Here is a 17545-nt window from a genome sequence, read left to right as displayed (position 1 = left end):
CTACAGTTCTTGCTATCTTGATGGCAAAATATGACAAGACATTATATTAGTAGGAATATTTGCATTACTAATGCATGAATGTATTAACTGTTAGATAGGTCAAAGATAATAAAACAGGCTTAAACTGTGGTTTTCCAGATTTTCAGAAGTATTTATTTTGGGTTTTCTAATTCAGAAGTAGATGTCATAACAGACATTGTCACACATTTTTCCATAGAGTTGCAACGGTGTCCACCATTATAAATTTTTATATTTCTACCATTTATATCTCCATACATCAAGTGAAGTGACACATTATGCAAATACATGGGCCAACAGGAAAAGATTTTCTCATTCTCTGATCAGTCTTCAGAACACTAATGCAGGAAGACAACTGGGAGTAAAACTGAGAAAACTGGAAGTTATATTCACATTACAACAGAAGTTACAATAGTACAAAAAATACAGGGTGAAATACAACTGCTACTTTCTGGATTGAATGTGGATGACATGCATGAAATCTCTTCCAGGGTAGTTCTCCACACAACACAGCCTGCAACCTTAAGCACATACTGAGAAGGGTGGAACAGAGGGTGAAATGGAGTGAAAGCAGCACAGCCAGGCTCTGCTGTAATCCTTGCAGGTTGGGAAGGTACCATGTAGCCAATAAACCACACTGCAACTGTCAACAGAGGGTGACAGGAGATGTCTTGCTGCTGAAACCAGTAACTGTGAGGAAATCACTTTCTTTGGATGAACTCAGTTTGTTATAATCTCATTGAAATATTAACACGCACCTCCATCCCAAAGTTACTTGCCTCCAAGGTATGACTACCCTCCCTGGGAATTCACTCTATATTTTATTGACTATATCTTTAAAAGTGAAGCAAGAAAATTTACAGTAATCAGCAACAAAAGCATGTATGATTAGAGTCACTCTATCTCCACCTAAATATAAAGAAATAGTATAAAAGTGAGTTAGGCATGGGGAGAAGTTAGGGAAGACTCCATCATAACTTCTGGGATCAGTTGACAGACTGAACCTGTCTTCTACCCCATAGGGATGCCTATTGGGTAAGAACAATACTCTATGCACACTAAATGATCATCTCAAGCTACTTTTCATTGGCGATTAGAGCTTTCCTGTATATTGCTTTAAATTAATTTTTGCAGTTGGTTACAATCACCATCAATATTCAAACCTTAATCTAACCCAATTTTCTATTACCTGTCTTTGTTAATAAAGCGTGTTACTCCATAAACTGATTAGCATGAGTCCTTCAAAGGCATTAGCAGTTGCCAACAGTGGAAAACACACTCAACAAAAGTGGGGAGTTCCAGAAGGGAGTCCCTCTTTCTAGATTATAATAAAGGATTCAACTCCAATATGCAGTTGGCATGTGTCCCTGAACAAGTTAGTCAATCACCCTCCTACACAATGGACCATTCAGTGGAGTCCCCGTAACAGGAGGTTGACATACTTGTTGGGCACAAGGATCTTGGCTTTCCTGCGGCATTGACAAACTGATCAAACATAAAGGGGTCAAGGTAACTGCCCTTTAATGTGGCAACTACACTGTATTAAGACTGCTCTAGTCCCTTGATATCAGTGAGGATACAAGATATTTTTCTTACAGCAAACTGTTAGATTAAAAAGTGTTATCTTTAGTTTGAGCAGCATAATTTAAAAAAAAATCTCATAAACTAAACAAAGAATATTTGAAATTTCTGAAGGAACATAGCAACTTCTGATACACAGAAAAATGAACCATTCTGTAACCAATGCAACTGAAGAGAGCAGAGATTTTCAAATATCATGAAAGGCTTGTTTCCCATTTCAGTTTTATATCAATACAATCCCACCTTTGAAAGGGAATCCTTTATTTTATTAATTATCATTGCTATGATTATTGCAAAAATATAAACAGCTCATTTATTATGCATCTGGTCATAATCTGTTCATTCTACCACAGTTCAGCATCCATTCAAGCATCACAGAGAGGAAAGTGTATTATTACAACCATGAATCTTAGGTGGCATTTTGCAGAAATTCATCTCTTGCTACCTTCCATTAACAGCCAAATAATACAATATGATTAGGTATGCATGTCTCCTTTGAAATTATTTAAATTTCAGTCTTCTGGTATGATCTAAATCTCTAATAATCTGAATGGGGAAAGACATCTGAAATGATACATACAAAAAATGGGTACCAGGGATTATCTTGGACTTACCGACTTTTAAAAATTTATTTTTTAATATGATTTTCAGAGATGACATGTCCCTGAAGTCGATTTTTTTTCAAAAAAGTGGCCAAAACTGAGGGTACTGTAAAATTTTTGTATTTATTTTAACCAGGGTTTTTTTGAAGTTCATACACATATACTTTCAGAAAAGAACAGTTGACCTCTGTGAACACAATACTTTGAATCTCTACAAATTTAGAACCTCTGAAACAAACAAACAAAAATAATATTGTTGGAATTAAAGTGGATTTTTAAGTTTTCCCATAACAAAACACCAGAGAATTCCAGGGTTTATATTTAAAAATTTTATTCATGGTAGCTGATTCTTTTAGTAGATTTAGAGAGACCAGTTAGAAACGAATAGGGAAAAAAATATACCTGAGCATCAGCCTGACATTGTCTAGCAGAATAATCTTTCTTTATATTTTAAGTTATTCACAAGCTCACTGCAAGGATGTTGAATAGTGTAGCAGCATGAATGTTTATATCTCCGTGAAAGACACTCACTACTGACTAACACCCCTGCATTTTCTATTACACGATGTCTAATTAAGCCCCATGATGCCACTCTCAAATCTGACAAAGCAGAGATAATTCTTGACATTTTCAAAAACTTGGCTTATGTTCCCCTTCTTTATACAGTGACACAAGCTGGGGCGTCAAACTAATAATGACATTGCAGCAAGTTTCTGGGTTTTTAGTCTTTTCCAAACAGTAGTTTACTCAGAAGGAATGGAATTACACAGACCCTTATTTGCCTTTGCAATCTTCAAGCACAGAACCACGGCAGCCAAAAGACCAAATTGTGCTTTTACTTGCCTCAGCTCAACTCCCATCAAAATCAATTGAAATTATGTTATGCTACCCAGGGAGCGATTGGGTCCATAGCACACAGAGAGAACTGTCACAGCACATATGAGGTGAGAGGTCACATCACTTCAATTGTCCCTAGCTTCTTTCAGCACTAGGCAAACATCAAGAGACAAACACAAAGCAGTAAAATAGCAATAGTAATACTCAGTGTCCTGATACTGTCTCTGTCACTGCTACTCCTCTAATCCAGCCATAATGCAGAATTTTCTCTACCACATGTGGTGCCTCACATCCACCTGTCCTGGGCAGCAGCAGGAGGCAGACCAGCAATATTTGGAGGCTGTCTTTAATTGGAGATGTACCTCTTTAAAATGAAAACTGGCTTTTCAAATAGAAGAACAAGGACAAAGATGAAAAAATTTCCTGCATATGCTCCTGAAATTATGAAAATTAACAAAGAATGTGCTTTCCCTTTCTTAAAAGAAGAATCATGTCTTTTCACTGTTTTGTTTGCACTACTTAAAGAACATCAACTCCCCTTTCCCTGTTCTGGTAAATTACTGTGTTATTTATTTTTCTATGTTTGCTATGACACTAGCCAGAGACTAAACAAGATCAGTTTCTCCATTAAAAGAAATCATATACATTTCTTTCCACAGATGTCCTACAATGATTAAGAACTGGCTTAGGGGAAAAAAACCCAAACCAAACAAAAAAAAACAAAACACCAAAACCCAACCAAACAAAACAACACAATAAAACTCAACTAAAAATACAGAAAGCTATACAAATCTTATTAGTATATGATTTAAGAAATCACAATTTGTCATTTTGTTTCTCAGTCTCCTGGAGTTAAGTCTAATGCAAAAATCATTAGTATTTTTAACTGTAAATTCCTGAGACCTGTGTACCAATAGCAAAAAGTCTTTCTTTTCTACAATTTTCTTCTAGAAATAGCTTTAATACAGTTTTACAAGAAACATCATTTGTTCAGACTGTGTCCCAATTCACCCTGCAAACACAGACAACAAGAACTAATTATTTTCAACCCCAACATCTACCCAACTATATTTATTGAAAGGAGACACTAAATTGGTGGAAAATTACATCTTACATTGGATTTCATGCTTATCACAATTTTCCCCTATCTTTCTTTCTATATGTTTGATTAAATCCCTTCACATCTTTTAGAAGTCACAAGTTACAAAGAAAAAAGACATCAGCATAGAAAGATTTAACATGTATAAAGATTGTTACCATTAGAGTTATGAACTCAGTCATTTAAACAGTAAAGCTCAAGAGCACACAATAATCCAATTTATTCCTGAGTGAAAGTAGAGTTTCAGCAAACATAATCTTCTATCTTCCAACATGAATTTAGAGACTAAAAGATAAAGCTATTGGCAGTGAGTTTATTTTTCAGTTGGTTTATTATTAAGGTTCTAGTGAAAGCAAGTGCTGGGCAGCCATGAAGTAAGGAAAGGCTCCTGATTTTATTGTCTTGAAAAATTCTCTGATCAGCTGTAATAAATACAGTTCATTGGGATTTCATTTCAATGTGTTTTTTTTAAGAAACTGGATTTGAGAAGTCCACTTTCTAAGAAAAAGGGTAAAGAAGCTTCAAAGGAAGATGTAATAAACTGCATTTAATGCAAAACAAAAAGGTACAGTGGCTTGTTTTTAGTGTTTCCACCTATATTTATATTGTGCATCTAACACTCCTACATTTAAATGGTCAAAGACATTTCCTATAGGACACACACACTGACATGACAGTGATTTACACCCTTTTGTAAAGAGACTATGTGTACTCTTGATATCAGTTAAGTTTCAGGCAGTATAACAGTCTAATAATCTTGACTAGAACAGGGAAATCTATTTGCATGTATTTGTAGTCTCTGTTAAAATCCCTACTGTAATGTGAAGTAAAATACTGTTCTTCACATTATTTCAAACAGGCCACAGGAACTAAAGGCCTGAAAATCACCATTCACTAAGGAAAGGACCACATAAGTTTTACAAATACACTAATGTGGCATATTTTTCTTTTATCAAAGATAAAGTAAAAAAGGTTTCTGTATGAACTGTTGAACACTGCGAAGAGAGACTGCAGTTTTCTCAAGAAATTTTACAGGACTATTTGCATGGCAATGAAAAAGGTGAGTCTAGGATTGATACGTTTCTATTTATGTGTTTTTCAGATCAAATAATTGGTAGAAAAGATATTGTTTACATGAAAAAGTTTCAAGCGAACTGTTTTCTTGAGTCTTTCTTGAGTGAATCCTAGCAATGACTACCTTGATTTGACAGCTTTTCTGTTCTTAGGCAAAGCTGCATGACAGTCATCCACAAAAGCATTTGATTAGTTTATCATTACCTGTGTCTATGTTTAGCAAAGCCTCAGTACTCAGTGAAATTTGTCACCGTATAATGTGAAGTGTGCAACTCTGTTGTTCAAGTTACTCCTAAGTTCTTTCAACATTTTACAACAGTTTCTTTCATCCCTGAAATCAGTTTAGATCATCTGGAAAGTACAATACTGGAGTTAATTTTTAAAGCAGAGAGAATTCTGGGAATATTTGGAAAAGTAAATTGCAATCACCAAATATTAGATAGTAGAGCTGAAGAGAGGGGGATGAGAAAATAACAGTAAACCAGTATGCTATGATCCACCCTCGAAGGTGAGGGTAAGTCAGGTTCTTGTTAATATATCCCTTGGGGAGGATTAGAATGAAATGACACTAAATGACCAGCATTTATGAATATAGATATATAAATAAATTTATATATAGGGTTTATTTTAGAACAATTTGGTTGCAATTAAGAGGGTGTGTAGCTGGTTTGATTATTATATATAAGGAAAAGAAAGAAAGAGAAAGAAATTTTGAGAAAAGATACCACCACCCGTGGATCCAGCAATGAGACTTGATTGTTCCAATTTCAATGTCCATTGGTGGAAGTGATGGTCAAAGTCTTGATGCATCAGATGTGGGGGGAGTCTATGAAAGCCAAAGTCCAATGGGTTAATACACATTCAGATTTATTGGGAAACATCCAGGTACCTTCCCTGGGAGGGAAGTTTTACACTGTCTATTGCAGCACTGTGGATCATGCACAGTGGAAGGCCCCAGTAAGGAGTCTGGGGACACTCCAGGGATCTTTGATCATTTATGATCCCTTCTAAGGCATGACAACTGCTGCTTATCCCAGCCAGTGTAGTTGAGCCAGTTATGCCCCAGCAGAAGGGATGAATACCTTTAGGCCTATATGCAAAGGGCCTGGTACTTCCCCAGAGGAAGTTTTCACACCTGAATCAATTGTGTAAGGGAGGATATCAGCATGATAGAAAGCATTATTCCATCTAGAAGCATCTGCTTCTTTTCAGCCTCTTCCCTAATCTGGCTCAAAACCCAGCTTGTTGCTAAACAAAAGTTGGTTTGTTGTGGTTATCCTCTGGTGCTCACACCCTCTGCACTTGGGCTGCTACCTTGCACATGGTCAAAAAACACCCACTGCTTTTGCAAATGACTGATTGCTTGAATCATTAACCACTTATATTTCAGTTCCTCAAACAGCATTTTCAAAAGATCCCTATGAGCGTAACTCATGCATTAGTCCCAATGGACTGTGATTATCCAGCAACAATCATTACATACATTTTGTCATGTCATAAACTTAAAACTGAAGGATAATACCCCTGTGATAACAAAAATATTGCAGTGCATCACCTGGTAAAAGCATGCTTGCAAAAAGAAATATCAAGTAGTTAGTAGTAATAGCTTCAAAAGACAGAACAAACATTGCTTCACCTATTGAATCAGAAATGACAGCATGATTTTTGGAGTAAGCTTTTGTAAATAACTATTACCTTTATACAGTAACTTCGAACTCAAGTCTAGCCCCACAAAGCCACAAACAAACTTTGTGAAGCTATGTTTCATGTTGGACAGCTGATGTCTCATTTCTTCTCACAGAAGACTAACTTGGAAGGATTTAATTCAAGATAATACAGCTTTGCATTGCAGAATTTTTTTTTTAATTTTATCACATTAAAATTCTTTGGCATGGGAACCAGTCAATCTAAAAAGTCTGGGGTGTGTGGCTCAGCTTCACGAACGAAGATTTGGGAAGGGCTTTCCCCACGTAGGTGTGCCCTTTCTGCCTCCGCAGTGGATCTTTTTTTGTTTGTTTCTTTTTTTTTTTTTAGGTGAGGCACAGCGTGTGTGGAACTGGGCCCACCGTTTAAGTCCTGAGGTTCATCTGCCAATGACTGAGCGAGCTTTGACGGTGACAGTGAAGTCCACAGGACTAGAACCTACAGCACCCAGCATTTCCCAGGAGGTCTCCCATCCAAGTACTAATCCAGGGCTGACACTGCTAAGCTTCCGAGATCTGACGGGATTGGATGTCAGGGAGGCATTTAACTGCCACAAAAAGTCTGGTAGTGTGGTACTATACACAGTCAAGTACCTCCAAAGACATCTCACAAGAAGGTATTAAGTTACTTTTTCTGTGATGTACTGCATTACGTGCTAACATTCGTCTAGGAAAATTATTGTTCTATCCTGCATCTCCGAAATAATAAGTTTACAAGTGTCTGAATGACACTTCATTTAGGTTAAGCAAAGATGCTGTTCCTTCCAACAAAATTAATATTTAAAATCTGTTCTATTAGGACTAATAATAAACAAAAATATGCAGTTTCATACTGAGAAAAATATCCTATTTTTACTAAAGGCAATAATATATATATATGAACATAAATAGCATGGGTGAAGATTCTTCTACTACATTTATATCTACTTGTAAAAATCTATGTCTTGGACCATATTTTTCTAATCCCAACCACCTCATGTAGACTGGTTGATAGTACACTGAATTTAATGAGAAATAGCAGAAGCAAAGTGTGGAGCTTTGCCACAGTATGTCTGCTCACTCATCTTCTGCTAGAAAAGTCCATTTTGGCAGTTGGTTTTTTTAAGTCCTGGAAACAATTTTATGAGGCTGGAACTAATGTAATGCTAGGGGATTACGATGGCTTACTACCACAGAACTTGAATTAAAATAAAAAAAACAACAAAAAATAAACAAAACCAAAAAACTAAAACAAACCCCACAAATCACTAAATGTTTTACTGAAATTGAGTTTATTTTTAGCAGTTGAAAATTTGCTAAACAAAGGCAATCCAAGTGTAGAAGCCACAGGGATTGGAACCTTCCTTAGGGACCTCTCCATAGATCATGCAACGTCACCCTCAGACTCACTCCAGTTTCCTTCTTCACTGATTCTTGACCTGTCACAACCACCTGGCAGTGCAGGAGAAGCATCTCTCGAGTCAGACTCAAGCACAAGAGAGTCCAGTCACACTGCTCTAAGTCACTACCTAGTGTTTAAATAACGGCCTAAAGCATTTAACAGTGTTTGACATTTTTACTGAACAACTTGTTGTTGTTGTTGATGAAACAGTCAGAAAATGTCAAGATGAGTATATTCAGTTTGATATACAGAAAAAATGGATTAGCATCAATCTAAGTGAAAAGAGATTTAAGCTTATGATATGCAACTTCTGTTCTAATTTTGACATAGTTTCCTTGAGCTAGGATATATTTAGATTAATTTTTTAAAAAAACTTCTTGACAAGCAATTGCCTCAAAATATAAGTGACAAATATAAATAGAACTTCTGATATTACGTATGCAAAGTCCAGTGAATTCCTGGCTAATTGTGAGGATACACTGACTGAGAAATATAAAATAGCCATACAGGGAAAGAAATATGTACTTTCCAGTCCCTTGCTGTCCCTTTCTTATTGCATACAGTGAAGCTGCATAAAAGATACAGCTATAAGATCCAATTCATTAATGATTTCTTTCTTAATGAAAGAGCTCTCAAATTTTGTCTGAGGAGAAAGACAGCCGCCTCTACAACTGGGTAATTCCCCTTCACCCTAGTCCCTATTTAACTAATTAAATGTTCTTTAGAATTTGAAATCACTGAGTATAACAAAGCTCCGGAGAATCATAAGCAAAGTCAGGAGGACATCTCAAACACAGGAATGGTTAGTATAGGACAGTCTGGGGAGTACATGATGCTTTCAGTATTATTTTGTACTGTACTTTAGGGCTTTAATAGCCCTCCCAGCAATGTTGCACCAACTGCTAATCAATACCAATTATTTTTCTCACCATAGAAACAGGGTTTAGTTAACCCCTTGAGTGCCTTATACTGAAATAGAGGATATATCTTTCACATGGATGAAGGAAACATCCACTATAATGAAATTATTCCTGTAACAAAAGGGCTTCTACATCCAAATGTTGGATGAACATATAGTCATTCAAAAAGTTATTCTGGTACATTAGCTTAAGGCTACATTTCTAAATCATTAATTTAAATAAACAAAGCACACATTGTATGCTGCCATCATCCTAATACTTACAATGAGCAAAGTGGGAAAGGCTCCCACCCTTGGGTGTCTATGAATGTTTCTGTCACAAGAGTCTTCACAATGAAATTTTTTTGTTGAATAAGCTAAAAACTATAATGAAACTAATTTTAAAAATCTTCTGGTTGTTATGGTTTGGTTTGTTTTTACTAATTACTTTTTTTTAATTCAAATCAAACAGGAATTGAACTAGTTATAGGAACAGATACTTTACTGCTAAGTTATGCTATTAAAAACATTCTGATTTTGCATACAGGTCCGGGGAGAATTCACATGGTAAAAACTTTTCCTTACCAAAACCAGGGAAAAAAACTCAAAGAAAATATAACCTCAACTCCCAAAATAACCTCTTGTGGAACACTCCCTTATGCTTCTATGTATTTTATGACAACAGCGTAAATAACTACCAAGGTAAGTAAATATTTTGAATTTTTGTTCAGCTTGATACTAGACATAAGATTTTAGACCAAACAACCAAGTAGATCAATAAAGATTTTTTTTTCTGTAACTAGTCAGGCAGACAGTAGAATTAGTGAACTATCTAAATATATCAAAGGTCTTAAATATTAACATTCAAGTTAATTCCAAGTAACTAATATAAAGGCAACACACAAATAAGAGTATTTGAAATAAAAAGTATTAGGCAAATGCCTATTTGGTAGCCGTATTGCTGCTACCCATTCACACATCCTTGTAGTAATGGAAATCTAGAACCTCCTGAAGTAAATGCAAATTTCTGCTAAGATTACAAAAATGTTTTGTGTTTGTTTATCTGTCTATATATCTGTTTATCTACTGGAATGCATGAAATGTTTAATTCTTAAAGACCTGTAAAATTTTGTGTACATTTTTTTCCATACAACACATCATTAAGTGGGAATAAATTAGAATACAAACCAATTTAATTTGATAGAAGAAATAAAAAAGAAATGAGTCTTTAAGACCAAGGTAGAGAAGTTGCTCCTGTAGCAGTTCAGAAAGATGACAATTCCAATAGGACTGACAGATTGAGAAAAAACAGCCAATATTGTTGAATACACTTCTGCAATGGATTTATCAATACATATCAGTAATTGGCTTTACATTGCTTTGTTTAAGTTATCTAAGGTAATATATCATTTAAGTCATAATTTTAGAAAGTGAATCTGTCTATAATCATACAGGATTATGTAATTGCTCATAAAACAGTGCAATATTCATTCCCTCTCAGGCAGCAAATGGAGTTATCTGAAACAGTTTTTTCAAGCCAATTTAACCAAAAGCAGAGGAACATAGGCTCCAATAAGCCATTGCTCTCTGGAGGTGCCACTGTTCTCTACATATGCTTGAAATACTATTTCCTTCATCAACCTTTTTTGGTTTTCATAATAAATTATTACCATTGTTTGTCATATCCATATTGGGGGCTATAAGCTGTTGCAATAATGCATATTTCAAAACTGTGTGAAACTTTATTCTGGGTATTCTAGAAGAGTTTTCCTAAGGAGCATGTTTTATTTTGTTGGGGTTTTTTGTTGTTTGTAGGTTGGTTGGTTGGTTTTTTTTTTTGTTGTTGTTTGTTGTTTTGTTTGTTTGTTTGTTTTTTAATAGTAGAAGGAATATAATCTGTACCAGCTTGACAGGAATGTTTTGCCAAAAAAGAAAGTTCAGCAAGGATGACATGAAGAGGTGAACCTTGTTATATATAAATCTTTCTAAGGATTTTTTTTCTTAATGTGCTAATTTCACCACTGCTTTTTCTATGTAGTACTAGAAGGAAGACAGGACAAAGGATTTGGAATATTAATGGATTTTCGAAACACAGAAAATAACAATGCTAACAGAGGATGGAACTTCCTTTCATTAGTTGCTCAATCTCTTGCAACCAGACACTAACATAAAACATAATGTCTTAAAAGGAAAAAGATAAAAAGGCCCAACCAAACGCCACAACACCATTTGCCTTTGCTTTCACGATTCTAGTTGTCCATTGTTTTACTAAAATATGCTCTTAATTCTGATGCCATACAGCAACAAACAAACAAACAAAAAGGTTAAATCCTTACTTGACTCTAATAGTGAGACAGCCAGGACCTAAAGTTTCTTTTTTGTACTTTTTTCCTGTGTTTAAGTTGATATGATGACTAACTCTTGTAACTTCTTCCATCATGGAATGCAGTTCAGTTATTTGGTTGACACTGCTATACCCAATTAATGTATCGATGCTTCCCTTTTCACCACTAATATCAAAATTCTGGTGGATATTTATAATAGGAATTATGTGACTACCAGCATAATTTATTATTTTTATTTAAAAGAATACTGAGTAGGGCTGAGTGAAAGGAAACCAAGGATTATTTCTCCAAGGAAAAGTTCTTAATCCAAACTTTGGGGCTCAGGGATAAGTAAATACATATTACAGGCAACTCAGTGAAATGTCTTGTTGGACCTCATACTTGCTCTGTTCAGCATATCATTACACATTAATTTGTATCAGAAATCCAGACGCTGACAAGGAACAAAAGCCACACCAAAACATAATCTGGAATGATTACATTACTAGGAAAATGAGTACTTGGAATCCGCAGATAACTTTAAATAATATTTTATGTAAGATTTAAAAGCTCAACTCTTTTTTTTCTTGAAGACCAAGCAAAACATAAAATATTGAAAGACCTTTTCCTGTGGGAAAAAAATAGATCTTTTTAGGTTGTTACTGAATTAAGCTCCCCACAGTATTCTCAACATTTTTTTTGCAAATTGAAATTACTAGAACGGTTTGTTGGCATAACAGAGGGAATGGGAGAAAATTCCAATGAGACAAAAAGCTTCCATCTGGATTTTATTAAACAGTCATTTTCCTATAATTTACTCTATCATTTTAAATTACAAAAGTTATTAGATGTATTATTACATAACGATAAATCTTAGAGATTATATAAAAAGGTAGCTTTAGTCAAGAATTCATTCTCTCGTAGTATGGGCTAATATTTCCTAAGTTAATTGTCTGATCAACAAAAATAACAAAAAGCCATTCACTAACGGTTTTCTGCCTTGGATCTGTCAGAATTTTTTCACAGTTTGAATCAACCATTGATCTAAAAGCTAATATTCTCTAAAATTTAAGTGACCATAATGTTATATACCTTTCTATACACACATAGAATAATGTACCCACCCACCAACAAATATGTGGTATGTGTTGAAAGTAAATCCTATTTCTTTCAAAGATTTTTAAAAAATAAATTTAAATAAGTATTGAAAAATAGAATAATTATTCATATTTTTGAATATTTATTAGAACTTCAAAATTGAAGTTCTACTCTGTTAGAATAGGTAGGAATTTTTTGTTGTTTTTTTTTTTTTAATTGTGACTAAATGAAAAATTAAGAAACTGCATCTTGTATCTTTAGCCAAAGCATTATTCTATCAATTTTCTTAGAGAAATAAAAGAATTTAAAATAATCTGCATTTCCATATGTCAAGCTAGTTACAACCAAATTGCCCAACCACATTTCAATTCCTGAAGCTTGGATGTCACAAACTTTTCATTTCTTGAAATAGTATTTATTGCAAAACAGTAATAACTGCCTCAATTTTATATTCACAAACCTCTTTGCCTCCCAGGTTTATCTCACTTTTCAGAGCTTGCACAGCAGTGTCCACTATTGAATCACCCATTTTTTTAATTTCCTTGTGTGATTCTCTCATTCCTGCACTTTTTTTTTGTTTTGCTTTTTTTGTTTTGGTTTGGGTTTTTTGTTGTTGTTTTTTGTTTGTTTGTTTTGTTTGTTTTTTTTAAACAGAGCACCAATATGGATATATGAAGGCTAATCAGGGAGCACAGAGGATCTAGCACTTAAATAGGTCCAGCATACGTATAAGTGCTGAGTGTGATACTGGAATGATGCATCTAGATTTGGAATTCCTCAGCACTACAGTGCTGAACAAATGAAAAGCAGTGAAGAGGGAAGGAAAACAACAACAACAACAACATAGTTTTAGAGGAATCTAACAACAGTTTAAAGCTATTTTTTTAAAAATGAGATGCATAAGAAAAGTTCCCTGTGAGACTATATGGCGCTTAGATCATGGGCTATGGTATTCACATGGGAGATTTCTGAAAGAATTCAGGCTGTACTTAACAGAAGTTATGGGCTGGAAGCAGAGATGATACTGTTGTAATTTATGAATGTTATATATTGCAGCTACTATAGATGCAGAAGCTTATTGCAATGCTGCAAATCGACAGCACTCTCTCTCTCTACCACAGTTAAATATTAGGGCAAAGGTTACCTATGGAAATACCGAGTTATAAAACAACCTATCTTTGCAGTCCAACATTGAAAAATTTCATAATTTCACTGAAGTACTTAGGAAGGAATATTTGTATTCTAATAAAGGATAGGGAGAAAAAAAATGCTGTTAGTGAGGGGTGAATTGAGCGCCTGACACTTGTTTCAGTTTACAGGTCGATTTTAATTTTGTGTTAGAGATTACAGAGAAATCTGTCAATAAGACAATGGTACAGAAAACACCTGAAGGCAGTAGAAAAAGCTACTGTTATTATCTAATGGAAAAGTTCCTATGAAAATTATGAAATTGAAAGCAAACTAAATTTAAATGTTGTTCAAACAGACAATAGGGATTTTAATACTTTTCAGAGGCATAAAATCTCTGGCTGGGTCAAACTTTTAGATATCTTATAGAAAAGACAATTTCAGGTGAACAGATCATCTACATAGGAGCAGACATTTAATTGCAAAACTACAAGTTTTCCTAAGGAAAAAAAAAGGAGTGCATTTGGAATTAATATAACTTTATAATACTTTGTGTATTACTCTAAAATCACCTTCACCAAAGCAGTTCCCATAAGACATTTCCATTATGAAAACACAGACACAGAGTTTCTTGGCAGTTGTGTATCTCTGTGCTGGTTCTGCATCCTCTGGGTTTTGAGAAGGCCACTTCTGAGCATCAACTGAAACCACTCACCACCACTAAGCACACTGTCACTCACATTCACTTTTTGTGCCCCCCAGCAAGAGGACAGGAGCAGTAATGGTCTCTCCTAAGTCCTTGTGAGTAATTGTTCCCAGATAAATTAACTGCAGTGCACATTACTAGATTTCTTAAACAAAGTAGGCATTTAATATCTATTTGTGCCCCAAGACAGGAACTATACAGAAAGTAAAAGATGGGATTAAATGAGAGGTCATTAGGATTTATTTTACCAATTATGAATACATCTTATGCATTTTTGCTATACCTCAAGCATACAAAGATATATATTACTGTTCAAGTACTCTGACAATTATGGAACACTTAAATTCAGTCACTTAAAATGAATTTGTGTTGCAATTTAGAGAGAGAACAGCAGGAAGAATGATCTGAAAACACAAAGGGTGATACAAACTCAAGAAAGAGATTGTTTTGGAAGGGGTAATAGTGGTGGAGATCCCTAGCAAGCCAATGTTAAAATCCTGAGAAGAAACACATTCAGAGGATGATGGAAGAACAAGCAGTAAATTGTTTCCAGAACACTAGTCATACAACAAAACTCTGATAGCTTTCTGGTGAAACATTAAGAATTTTAAAAGAACCTAATCCTATGAAATACAATATAGGCTTTCAAGCATATTTCCCCAAACCATATTTCAATCTAGAATTCCCTTGTAATACATATTTCTTGGAAAAATGTCCTAAAACTTTTAAAGTGAATGTCCATGACTTGGTTATTTGAATAGCAATACTTATTCCCTCTTTGAAAAGATTGAGAATTACAGATGAAAGTCTGTTTAGGTAACACTTTCTTTGCAGATTCTGAACAATTACTTTGTATCTTCTCACAAAAGTAATATGAATTTCCATGAAGTATGGTTCTATTCAATGTAGTATCAGATTTAAAATTTTATTAGTATTAACTTGTATTGGAAGTCATTGTTAAGACAGTCAGTCCGCTTAAAGACTATAACAACCAAACAATAAAGCTGATGACACTTGAGAGAATAAACCTTAATTTCAAGTGTCTATTTTTGTCTTCAAATACTCCAAATTAGCTTTTTCTTTCTAATCAAAAAATGAAAAATATTAGCATATGTCACCTCTTCCAAAATGTAAGAGAAGCAGAGATATAAAACTTAGGGAAAATGTACAGGGGATAGGTATAAATGCAATATTTTTAAAGAATTTAAGAAAAAGGTAGAGCAGATTTTATTAAAGTGATCTTATAATTTATATCAGAAGATTTACTGTCATACACTTCCAAGCAAGTTTCATTACTTCCAAGTAACCACACCACACATTTTGATATGCTGCAGGAACAAAGCTATTACCAAGGCAACCAAATACAATACGATGTTTACCATACTTTGTCTATTAAATTTAAGCATTTGCTTAAAAAATAATCACATTTACCAACCTATTATGTGACCTGTATTTTAAAAGGATATTTTCCTTCCTGTTTCGCTAACTGTTCAAATCATTCTGGCTTCAGTGCACACATAATTACATTTGTATAAATGAAAACTATTGAGTTGTATGCAGAGGGAAAAATGTAACAACTTAAACACAATATGAGTTTTTTTTAAAAAGTAAGTGCCTATGGAATATCAATAAATAGAAAGCTTTTCCATTCAAGCAAAGAACACAGTAATATCTGGTTGAACCGAATTGCTTGCAAAATTCTAATTAGTAAGTAGGAAGACAATAAAAAAAAAACTTTGATCCTTGTTCTAATGCTTTTACTTACATAAAACAAATCTAGTCTATAAATAAAAACAATTTTTAAAGACAATACTCTTGATATAACTTTTTTGGCCTTTATACAGATTTATTCCCTTACAAAATAGGACAGATACTTGCCATCTCTGTTATGTAATGAGAGCACTAGTTGAGTATATTACTGTTTCATATAACTGGCAGCATATCCAAAATTGTCCTCTACTAATTTCAGTATCACAGAAAATTGTAGGATTGTGAAAACCATGAAATTTGCAGGTAAACTCAATGTGGAAATGAAAAACACAAACCCTTGAGCAGTTAATGTGAATTTAAGGACTTGGAAAATGATGGTTTGCTTCTTTTCAGTGAATGTTGGTCATAACTGAGTTGGATAAGCCTGACACAATTTCTTCTACTTCCTGTCGACCTGCTCTGACAGATGTTCCTCAAGCATATTCTGGTAACCAGCCATTTGCTAGCTGAAGCTGTAGGTTGTCAAGCTGCCTAAAGACAACTGCTCATGAGTCAATCTCAGCAATGGCAATGACACAATTATAATTTTACTGACATACATTCTTGATTTTTGAAGTGTATGACTGATGATTGTCACTGGTATTCAAGTTAGGCAGTGGGTAATAGCAGGAATTTTCCTCCTATGAGAAGCGCCTGGATTCCTCAGCAGTAAAAGCTATGGTTCAGTTGGCAGAGACTGGAGGGGAGAATACAGTCTCATTGAGCATCCAGGCTTCTCAGATGAATGAAAATCAAACTGTACTAAAATGAAATTATTGATAGATATTGCATAGGAAAAAAGTGTATATGTAATTGCATTTCACTGCTGTGGTTACCCTTTTCTAAAATAGGCTGGTTTAAAAGAAGGCCATGTAATCAATCAAAGTACATCAAAGAGAAGCCCTTAACAACCTCACTATATACAATCACTTTATCAAGTAACTTCTCCTTGCTGGACTTAAAGAACTCCTTGCTAAACTGGAGGTGAGGATGAATTCATGAACATTTTCCATGTTGTTTACTGAGTTGCTAAAAACATATTAATAGAAGAGTTGTTACCTTATCCCCTCTACTTTGTGAGGAAAATTGCACTGTTACTGATAATCATACTGATGTTAAGCCATCATAAAATGGTTTTTAAAAAATCAATTACAATCTGTAGCAGAAAATGCTTTGGTGTGACAAAAATGTTATCTGTAAAGAGTTATTTAGCCAGTCTACCTGGGAAGATTTTTCCAACAACTGTTAAAGATAAACAGCAAATATGTAAAAAAATGTGCCATGGGTTTTTAAATTTATTAGTGGTAATCAAAATTAAAGCTCCAGTCCTTTTAGATTAACTAGGAG

General features: G+C 34.5%; 1 protein-coding gene across 3 annotated transcripts in view; it reads right to left on the bottom strand.

The window, feature by feature from the left end:
- PCDH9 (protocadherin 9) overlaps nucleotides 1–17545 on the bottom strand; it is a 696488-nt gene that overhangs the window by 203881 nt on the left and 475062 nt on the right. The gene's annotated exons all lie outside the window — the stretch shown is intronic.

This window comes from Pithys albifrons, chromosome 1 (assembly GCF_047495875.1).
Source record: "Pithys albifrons albifrons isolate INPA30051 chromosome 1, PitAlb_v1, whole genome shotgun sequence".
Classification (NCBI taxonomy): Eukaryota; Metazoa; Chordata; class Aves; order Passeriformes; family Thamnophilidae; genus Pithys; species Pithys albifrons.
Note: the sequence above shows the minus strand (reverse complement) of the source record. Positions and strands in the feature narration are given on the sequence as shown.